Source organism: Dermacentor variabilis, chromosome 2 (genome assembly GCF_050947875.1).
Source record: "Dermacentor variabilis isolate Ectoservices chromosome 2, ASM5094787v1, whole genome shotgun sequence".
NCBI classification, from domain to species: Eukaryota; Metazoa; Arthropoda; class Arachnida; order Ixodida; family Ixodidae; genus Dermacentor; species Dermacentor variabilis.
In genome coordinates, this window is record NC_134569.1 from 3,589,121 (window position 1) to 3,600,462 (window position 11,342).

Below are 11,342 nucleotides of genomic sequence, written 5' to 3' on the forward strand. Positions count from 1 at the left end.
GAGTGCATATGCTTGAATTGGACAGCGAGAATAATTAAGAGTCAGTAAGGAATGTCAAATACATGCAATCTGGCTTACAAAACAAAAGGAACTGGTCACTATTTAGTAATAGTTTTCCGTTAAACAAGTTCACCCTTGAAAAGTTCCTCATTCTACAAAGGTTTATAGTGAAATATAGAAATATTTGGATGCATTTGAGTTATCACCTGGCCCAAGGAACTTCTAGTGGCAGCCTGTCTCGATCTCGCAATTCCTGGCACTGCCCAATATACAGCATGCCTGACTGCTGCAGTGGTCAAGTGCTCTGCAGCTGTAGGAAACTGAGGGATAAGAGTTGATTGCACAATTTATGGCATTTCCAAATTTTTAACTTAGTACCATCTCTATACTATGTCGACACTATGCCACTAGACCATTGCTGTGCTGCAGTCATCATAATATTAATTACTCATCGTATACACAAGCTATACAACTGTTTAGGCAAAATTTTAAACTGCGCGAGGAAGACAGGACGTGAACTGAAACATAGACGCACACAAAGCACAGGCTTCCAACGGGTTTTATTTTGTGAAAGCAAAGAATATATAAGGTACTTCAATATAGCAAAACAAGGAGCAATTGCAAATAATTTGTGCACAAGGTATTGACGAAAAATATCAAGGCCATGTCTGCATTAAGAGTGCAGGAGAGTCTTAATGTGCCCATCTAAGACTTTAATTCTTTCCTTGAGAATCTCCTCTTGCAGTGCAGGAGCTGCGACAGCAAAAGCTGCCTGCCTTATGAGGAACAGAATAAATTCCTTTCGAAGGCAAACTGAAAAACAGAAAGAGAAGTCATCCAAGGCATTCCACATCGCTAAAAGGTGTGACAACTAAGTTAGCTCACCCTCTTGATCCCTATCAAGGAAAGAAATAGAATTCTTAGATGGGCACATTGGGACTCTACTGCGCTCTTAATGCACAGGTGGCCTTGCTATTTTTTGTCACTACCTCGTGCACAATTTCTTTGCGAATGTTCTTTGTTTTGCCATTTTGAAGAACCTTATAAACTCTCTGCCTTCACCAAACAAAGCCAGTCGGAAGTCTACACTTTGTGCATGCATCTATGTTTTTGTTCATGTCCTGTCTTCCTCGCAGAGTTTAAAATTTTGCTGAAGCTACGAGCTGACTAGCCCAAAACATGTCTTACTTCAGTGTACAGCTGGGCTTGTTGGTAAAGCTACACAATGCAGCTCAAGTGTGTGTCTGCTCTTCCGTGTTCTCATAATGTGGCTCAGCCTTGAGTGCATGTGTAGTTTCAATACTGGCTACTATATTTTAACGACTAATATAATTTCAATCTTCAACTTCCAGCCAGACAGAGTACCTCATACTACATTCTGAACATTGCTGCAGTGTAGCAGGATTTCTGTCTAATGCATTGGCCTCTACCACCAAATGCCCGAGAAATTAAAAAAAAAATTATGTAGATTCCAAGCACAGTGGGGATTCATGTTACAGGAGGCATACTGCAGGTAAATGGCTACATAGTGTTGGTTCGGGTTCTTCCAAACATTGCAGTGTTGACCAATGTGTTTGTGTATGGTGAGTGATTGCATATATATTATGACACAAGCTTTGTGAGGAGAGTACGAATGCAAAGGCATGGTTTCTTTGCCTCTTTCCTAACACTTTGTGGCGGCTGCTGTTTTGACAAGTGGAAAACTTGGCTTATGCAGCATGCGCAAATGGGTTTGAGACTTTTCACACCAATTTCCTTGAGGCAAAGTTTAGCATGGAGCCAGTTTTGTCACAAGGAAGTTATTCCTACTCGCACATGCATGTTCTTTTCTTTCATTTAGTTTCAGGTCCACCTAAATTATTGCCGTCATGACAGCAGTCACATATGATATGGTAGCATCAATCTTTGTATTAATCATTCGAGTATTGAAATCTAAAAGTTTGCAGCAGTGTAAAAGGACAGGAGGACAAGAGGAGAGAGGAGAAGAGAGGTTGCAGTGCAACAGAAATAGGCAAGCACTAATTGAGCGACAAGACCACTGGACACAGGAAAAGCAGATTTAGCTGAAACACAGCAGCCTGTAAGGAAGAGACGGAACATAATTCTTTGTGAAGCTTAGTCTGCATCACAGTTTTATATACCATCGGAGATCATGAACATGCCAGAGGCAAAGCATACTGTTACGGGGATGTTGGGAGTATAGAAAGACTGCATTTACAATATATATTGTCACGTGGTAGCGACGGTTGAGAAGGCAGCAAAACTATGATTAATGAAACAAGCGTTTTATTGGGCGAACTTGTGCCCTCAAAAGAGGCTACACTCAAAGAAGGATGGCAGCGGCGAACACGATCGGCGGTCGTCGAAAATCTGATGAGCGGGTCAAGCGCGTCGGCTTTTATACATCTGTCATCGAATGTTCCGGAGCAGTCACTGGGACCTGCGTGCCTTCCACAATGTTCCACATTATTCGCGTCGCGCACACATGCAATCAGATAACACAAGTTCCGGTGAAAGACAGTGGACGGAACCATCGATAACATTCCAGAAACTTCTTTTACATGCAGGCGCGTCTTGTGCTGTGGGATAACATTTGTTAGGCGGCGAGAAGTGGTCGCCCAATAAAGATAAAGAAGTACACGTGTCAATATACAAGATGAGGCAGAGTAGTTAAGATGGCTGACCACCAACAGCACGCAGCAGGCAGCGTGCTGCGGTCTTCTTCCTCTCTTTTTTCATCCTTCCGTAACAGGACCCCCAGGTGGTGAAGCGCCGTCTCGGCTCATGGTAGGCAAAGAATCGTGAACGAAGTATGGCTTCAGCCGCGAAACATGCACGACGTCAACAGGCGTCAGACTTGAGGATGCATCAAACTGAAGTGGCGAAATCTCATAATGTATGTCGTTAACTTGACTTAGGACTTCATAAGGCCCTGTGTAGTGAGACAGAAGCTTCTAGGAGAGGCCAACCAGACGACATGGTGACCAAAGGAGCATCCAAGCACCTGGTGCGAACTTAACATTGCGATGGCATCAGTCATAACTCTTTTGGTATATGCTGCGGGGCTAATAAACGAGATCGGGTGACTTGACATGCCCTGTGAGCGCGATCGATGACTTCATGAGCATGGTCAATTGCAACACGCGGCACAGAAGGGATTATGATGTCAAAAAGCAAAGTGGGGTTGCAACCATACAAAAGATAAAAGGGTGAACATCCTGCAGTGTCACGTCGGGACAAGTTATACACAAACGGCACGTAGGCCAGCGTGGTGTCCCAGTCACGGTGATCGTTGGAGACCTACATCGACAGCATCTCTGTGATTGTTCGGTTGAGACATTCCATAAGACCGTTTGTTTGTGGGTGGTAGGCGGTGGACAGCTTGTGCTCAGTGGCACAAGAGCGGACGAGGTCGTCGACAACTAGAGACAAGAATGAGCAGCTGCGGTCTGTAATAACTGTCGAGGTGCACCATGGTGGACAATGACGTCGTGGAGGAGAATATCGACGACGTCTGTTGCACAACTAGTCGGCAACGCCTTTGGTATCGCATAGCGTGTCATGTAATCAGTAGCGATGGCAATCGACTTGTTAGCTCTAGTCGTTGTCAGAAAAGTGCCAGGTAAGTCAAGGCCTAAGCGAGAGAACGGTTCACAGGGAACTTCAACTGGATGGAGTCATCCGACAGGTGGTAGGGGAGGTTTCTTCCGGCACTGACACAATTCGCAAGTTGCGACATAACAGTGCACAAAGCAGTAGAGACCTCGCCAGAAGAACCGGCGTTGTACATGATCGTATGTATGCAAAACTACAAGGTGTCCCACCGTCGGTGCATCGTGAAGTTGTTCAAAAGCAACAGATTGCAGATGACGAGGACGGCCAAGGAGCAACTCAGGGCCATCAGCATTCATATTGCGGTGGTAGAGGATGCCGCTGCGCGGCAACAACATGCAGCATGTGCCGTCAGTGCTGTCAGAGTGATTGCACTCCGGCAATGATGGACTGTAAGGACTCGTCGCGTTGTTGTTCGGTGCGCATGTCAGTCGTGTCAGTGAAAGCCATCACGCAGGTCACCGGATCATGCACAGAAGGATCAAGTGGATCCACGGGGTGACGAGAGGCAGTTAGTGTCCTTGTGGAGGTATCCAGTCTTGTAATTGCCAATAAATGAAAATTCCTGGAGCCACGAAGCCCAGCCACCAAGCCGTCCTGTCGGGTCCCGGAGGGAAGACAGCCGGCAGAGTGCGTGGTGGTCTGTAACAACCGAAAATGTACGGCCGTACAAATATGGCCGGAACTTGACGACAGCCCAAACTAAAGCGAAGCACTCCCACTCGGTGATGGGGTAATTTCTCTCGGCTGGTGACAGCAGGCGGCTGGCGTAAGCTATCACGCACTCCGTACCATTCTGTTGTTGATCGAGAACAGCGCCGATGCCATGGCCGCTTGCGCCAGTGTGGACTTTGGTCGGTGCAGATGGATCAAAGTGGGCAAGTATGGGAAGGGTGGTCAGAAACCTGATGAGAGCAGCAAACGCATGAGCCTGCTCCGGGCCCCATGAGAATGGCGTGTTCTTCTTTTTGATCTGTCAAAGGCCGAGCAATGTTGGCAAGGTTTTTGATGAAATGATAAAAGTAAGAACACAGGCCGAAGAAGCAGCGCACGTCAGAAGCAGAATGTGGCACAGGGAAACTGCGTATGGCACGAACTTTTTCCGAATCTGGTTGGACACCGGATGCGTCAATGAGGTGCCCCAACACGGTAATCTGACGGCGCCCAAATTGACACTTCGTGGAGTTGGAGGCCAGCTTTTCAGAAGACCGCAATAATGGCAGTGAGTCGGGTAAGGCAGCTGCCCAACATGGGAGAAAAAACAGCTTCGTCAAGGTAACAAAGACAGGTGGTCCATTTGTAGCATCGCAGAAGAGAGTCCATCACAAGTTCAAATGTCGCACGAGCATTGCATAGGCAAAAGGGCATGACTTTGAATTGATATAAGCCATCTGGTGTGACGAAGGCTGTCTTCTCCAACCATTTCATCAACCGAAATCTGCCAGTAGCTGGATCAAAGATCAATGGACGATAAGTATTTAACTCTGTGCAAGCGGTCCAAGGCGTCATCGATGCATGGTAGTGGGTAGACGTCTTTTCGCGTGATCTCATTTAAGTGGCAATAATCGACGAAAATGTGCCAGGCACCATCTTTCTTTTTTTTTCACACGGACGACAGGCGTAGGGCTGGCTGATGGCTCGATGACCCCTTTGCGGAGCGTTTTGCCTGCCTCTGAATGGATGGCTCGACGTTCAGCATGCGATGCACGATACGGACGCTGACAAATAGGATTTGTGTCTCCAGTGTTTATATGATAGTGAACAACAGATGTTCATCCGAAAGGCCTGTTGCCGAAATCAAAGATTCCACTGTACGATTCAAGCAGGAGACGTATGTCCCTGGCCTGTGCAGAGGTGAGTTTAAGTGCAGTCATTTTCGCAAAGTCGTCCGTTAAGGAACTAGAGCTGGGCGCTGCGATTGGCACTAATAAACCACTTTCAGAATTCAGACTCTCAATATCAAATTCAGAACCACTAGAAACTCTATCCAAGAACATGCTGGCCGGAATCACTTGAGGGCACAGGCTGAAATTCAGAAGAGGTAAAACAATGTCATTATTAGTAACCGTGACCGGTTCAAAGCACATCGATGATGGGGCGAATCACATATTCACCATCAGGAACCTGTGGCTGGGCGGTCAAAGTGACGTAAGTAACTGCTTCGGGTGACAGACGCACTACACAAAGCGAGCACAAGTGTGGTGGGGCGGTGCTCGGAGCATCGGCGAGTTGAGGCAGTTCTAACTCAAGAACGCCGGCCATGCAGTCGAGGAGAGCAGAATGAGTGGATAAAAAGTCAAATCCTAGGATAACGTTGTGAGGGAAGATGTTGCTCACAGTAAAGAGAACAGAAGTAAAGCGGCCAGCTATACTTGTAGTACACATTCCAAGAACCAGCATTCCACCTTCAGCCATATGAAGCACTCGGGCAGCTGCTGGGGTGAGGACCTTCTTTAAACGACTACGCAGGCTAGCACTCATCACAGGTATGTGGGCTCCACTGTCGATGAGTGCTTGGACAGCTATGCTGTCTATTTTAATGCCAATTACACTTCTCCTTGTGTGCATAGACAGGGGATTTGCTGCAGCATTAGGCAATGCAGCACCACCTCTGAGGGCTGCATTTCTTAGTTTTACGAACACATGCGGCCAAACGCCACAGGGGATGAAAGGCGACGTGGCTGTGGCGAACGCGAAGATGGGCGACGTGTTTGCGGTGAAAGAGACTGGTGTCCGTGCGGCGATGGTGAGCGACTGTACCACATGTTCCTAGCAGAGTTGGCGCTGTTAGATTCGGCGGTGGGCATAACATTGCGGGCATTTTCATCAAAACGGCTCAGGTTGGTTGGCATGCGAAGTGTTAAGGGCCACGAGTTGTGAAAGTATTGGCGTCATGACCAATATGCCAGCAGGTGAAACATATCGGCTGGTCGTCCGCAGTTCTCTACTCAGTCGGGTTGCGATAACACGGAGAGAAGCGTCGGGGTGGAACAAAAATAGTAGAAGGGCGTTTGTTAGCTCTGGGATTGGCAACAGCACAGACAGAACGTAAGCCAATGTTTTCAAGTTCCTGGTGAATGATGGCTTGTAAGAAGGGGACTGAAAATGTTGTAGCATCAGGGATAGGCGAACAGAAATGCAGGCACCATCGCATCCAGTTCACGTCAACGATTCGCACCACATCCTCCGATGGCGGCGCAGGCTGCTGCGTGGGTTGATCTTCACACGTTGGCGTTGCAGCAGTAGTGGGAAGTCTGGCGAATGGTTGCAAGACGCATCGGCTTTTGGCGTGCTGGAATTGTCGGCACTCTTTAATGATAACATCAACTGTAGAGCAGCTTTTGCACATGAGCAGATTAAAGGCGTCGTCAGCAACCCTTAAGCACATGCCCGACCTTCTCAGCTTCTGTCATGTCGTGATCGGGTTTGCTTTATGACAAAGTGCCAGCATGTCTTGGATGTACAAGAGATAGGACTCCGTGGGGGTTGGGCACACGAGGCCTGTTCCTGTTTTGCGTCAATTTTACGGCCGGCTGGTTTGCCAAACAACTCTGTCAACTTCTCTTTGCATTTGTCCCAGCTGGTTAGCTCCTCTTCGTGGTTTTCATACCACACATTTGCCGTGCCTCTTAGGTAGAACAACAGGTTAACTAGCACACGCGTGGGGTCCCATCTGTTGATTCCACTCCCACGTTCGTAATAGCCACCCACTTTTCAACATCGGTGCCATTGGTCCCACAGAAAGTTCCAGGATCCTTGGGCTGCGCAACCACAACCTTGGCTATGCCCGATGACAAGGTACAGCAAGATGCTACTTTACCCCCAGATGTCACCTCTTATGACATTTCAAGGCAGCGAGACTGAGACTGCACTGTATTCAGCGGCACTGACAACCATGATGTAGAGGATTGACTTTCCCCCTATGTACAACACATCAGCAGAATAAGAACAAGGAAATGCACCAAACAGGTGCATGGCACTAAAGTGGACCCACTACCTGCTGTATGCAAGAGACAATAAGGAAGAATGAGCTTCCCGTTACTCCTGAGCACCTACCTACAACTGCTTTTATGGGCACAGCATTGAAGCTGCAATTGAGGTAATGCCTTACACCACATGAAATACAAAGCACACTACGTCAAGACAGAGAAACCAAAACAATTGCACACACTTCTCACCGAAATAGACACAACACCTGCTTTGTTGCATCTGAGCTGAAACAGGTGAATCCCAAACTCTGTGTCACATAACATCTGAAAAAATTAGCTGCTACGAGAGAACCAATGAGATTAATCTGGCGCGCTATGCATGCATCTTTAGCCTAATGGGTAAAGAATTGGGCTGCTGCACTAAGGACCCAGATTAACAACCCACCATCAGGCACATTACTAACTATTATTGAGCCTATCTGACTGGATGTATGAAGAAGCCAGGAGACAGCTCATGATAATGCTTTGCATAAGAGACAACGAAGCTGAACCCACGTTTTCTGCCTTGTGCTTGCAATGCTCTACCAAGTGAGCTTCAACGGCAGTTGTCCCAATGTCAATTTTCTTGGATAGCTGCGCATATGTACTAAGCATAGCCGTGGGAGTGCTAGGCAGCAGTACTCACAGTTATGATGGCAGACGTGTAGTATCCTTTAAAACACCCACATATCAAAGCACATGATCTTAGAAGCTGACAACTGGCTAATAAACACTCGTTTTCTACCATGAGGCCCCAAGGCACCCGGAATCAAAACATTTGTATCTTATGAGCGAGAAGAATCAGGGGAATCATGCAGCTCAATTTTTTGTTTATAACAAGCATGTGATGGCAACAGACAATGAAGCAACAGTGACTACATAGAAAAATGGGTTAGAGCTGACGACAATCATTGGCAGCTCACACTATAATGCTTTCTCTACAATTTATTGTCTCAAGACATCTGGCAGCAAATCCTCTGGATTCTTCTTCTACTATGTCTCTTGCAACTGAAATTTTAAATGTGTGTAACACTTCATGGCAACTTAGAACACTTAAATGGTTAAGCATCTCCATATCTTAAATTTGTGGACTAGCTTTGTCTCCTTTCTAGAACAATAACTCTCTGGTGTCATACATCACTCAAACCAACTAATTCTCACTCAAACCACTACTTATTAAATCTACCTTTAGATGAGCAGTACCTGCATTAGACGCAGCTGCATACCCTTTTAGAAAATGGATATACATACCACGCTCAGACTGAGCAAACCAAACAAACCAACAGCAACCAGTGCTTGTGTCCATTTGTCTTCAACAAGGCAGAGACAGGCCAGGTCTCGATAAACACAACAAATATAAGGTGCAGGCAGAGTAAATAAGCAGAAGCTGTAAAGACAGCAGCAAAGTGAAACAAATTAGACAAGCTTGCACACAGTCAGCGATCTGGGTCGAGGACAATGCACAACGTTACTGCCACAATAGAAGCAAATGCTCCTCATGTAACAAGAAAAAACACGTTTTAGCCGTAAACAGCACGACTGCGCGGAGTTGGTTGATATTCTATAAACAGCACATACAACAATTAAAGCAGACACAGTACTTGTGTCATCTGTCTCCTTGCTGTTTCTACAATATCGGTCACGGTTGCAAAGCTACGCACATGATCTATGAACGAAAGCAACGGACGTGCATATAAAGCTTGGTGAGCCGATTCATACTAATATATATATGTTTAATTTTGAAAGTTCCCGTAAAAGTGATAGTAGCAGCAGCAGTAAAGTGGTTTCGTATACCAGCTCGCTCACAACGTACGCATTGTATGATTTAACTCCACGGCTCGCAAAGGAGCTACTAAGAAGCTTTAAGTGAAGGAAATACGCTTTTATTATCTCACTGCAACGAATGAAAGCCTCTGACGCCCATACCGCGGTCAGCAGTGAGAAAGGTAATTAAATGCAGCAATGCGCTGCATGGGTAAATAAGAAGGGCATAGCGTAGTCATCCTATAGAGATGGAGAAAAATAGACTTAAGAACGCGATAAACATCATAGGACGACATCCACGCTAGTTGAGTGCATGCATTTCTGGCGCGTGGAAGATGTCGCTGTTTTTTTTTTCATTTTTTTACATCGGTGCAACGCGTAGGAACTGCAGTGTTGAAGGCACGAACGAATAAATTATACTGCGATCACTGCGGGACCTGCGACAACCGTTTCGTGTTCCTTTGAATTTCGAGATCACATCGACCACAGCTCGAATAGGCAACCGGTTTTTTACGTGTCACCAAGAGAACGGGTAATCGCACAACACTTACCGTTGCTCCAAGTACGTCGCGGTAGCACCAGCAGCTGGGCAACAAATGTCATCAAACCCTGGCCCACCGCAGTGTCCGCAACTTGAAGCTTCTAAGCATTCGCTAAAAACTAAAAGCGGACCACATCCATACGTACGCGCGCGAACGAGACGCAAGCCATGCCGTCTGAGTTCGAGAGTAGTTATTTCATAAAAGCAAAAACAAACAATAATGTGACGTCAAATCCGGTAAAGTCAACTTGTCCTCCTTTCTCACCTTCTCTCAGCTAACGCATGCGCAGCGACCACGGAGCCCTCGGGGGCGATGTTCAGGTCCTGACATCCGGTTTGATCGCGCTTTGCGAGGTGCGCCCCCTATCCTGCGATATTTTCGTTTCCGTTCTGCTTTTGTTTTATGTGACAACGAGGAAAGGTGTCGGCACAGTAATGATGTCAGCGCAGACTGTACTATCGCGATGAAAAGAAACGCGAACCGCGGAAAGCGTGGCTTTTGGCCCAGTCCGCGCTATTGTGAGGATACGTGTCCAAATCTCATGTGCTTTGGCTGTCGCTAGGCGAATCTCTGCTTTCAGTTGGCGCCACTGTAGCGCTAGAATCTTGTTCCGGCTGGCGCCATCGCACCGCGTTTGCGATCCGAGTGCCAGACATGACTGGCAGATGATAAGCTTTCCTTGCCAATATGCCCGGTAAGTAAAATCCTGCACGCTTTCATGCTGTCACGATGCTTGCGTGCTTAACAAAACTGAAGCGCGAATTCGAGACCATAGCAAATTTATTGAACTAAGAAACATATGAAGAACAACTGTAACAAAAGCTCAAGCTGGCACGAAGTCTGCGGAAATCACGAAGCAGATTTGCTCGACGACAACATATTTTGCATTAATATTTCGTGAAGTCTCCTTCGACGAGGATGACGGATTCCATTCGCCTTGGCATGGAGGCAAACAGGTCTGTAAATAGCTCAGTGCTGCGAAGCCTGTCCCACTCGGCGTGAACGGCAGCCTACGGGGTTGGCGTTGTTTATTTGATGGAGCTGCAGACTTGACAAGCGTGATTTCACAATTCTCCAGACATTCTCAATTGGATTTATGTCAGCTCCTTTTGCAGGCAACAAAAGTCTGCGGAGGGCAAGGTTCTCTATCAAAGGCTACACGGAACGTGAAGTATGGATTGGAGAAAGGTCATGATGATAATAAAACAGCCCATCCTTAAAATGGCCCATCTAAAGCAAAGGGCAGGACAACCTGCTCAATTACATTACAGTATTCTGCTGTAGTAAAGCGTCCATCTAGCCATATAAAGGGACTCAAGCCTTCGGCTGTGATGGCACCCCACACATTCACGAAGCAGCGCCCGCTGAGGCTTGTTCGCTTGAAGAAGGTGGGATCAAAGCCGCATAAAGTAAAAAAATAAAGTCTGTGTTTAGCGCGTCAAAGTGGTATAATACG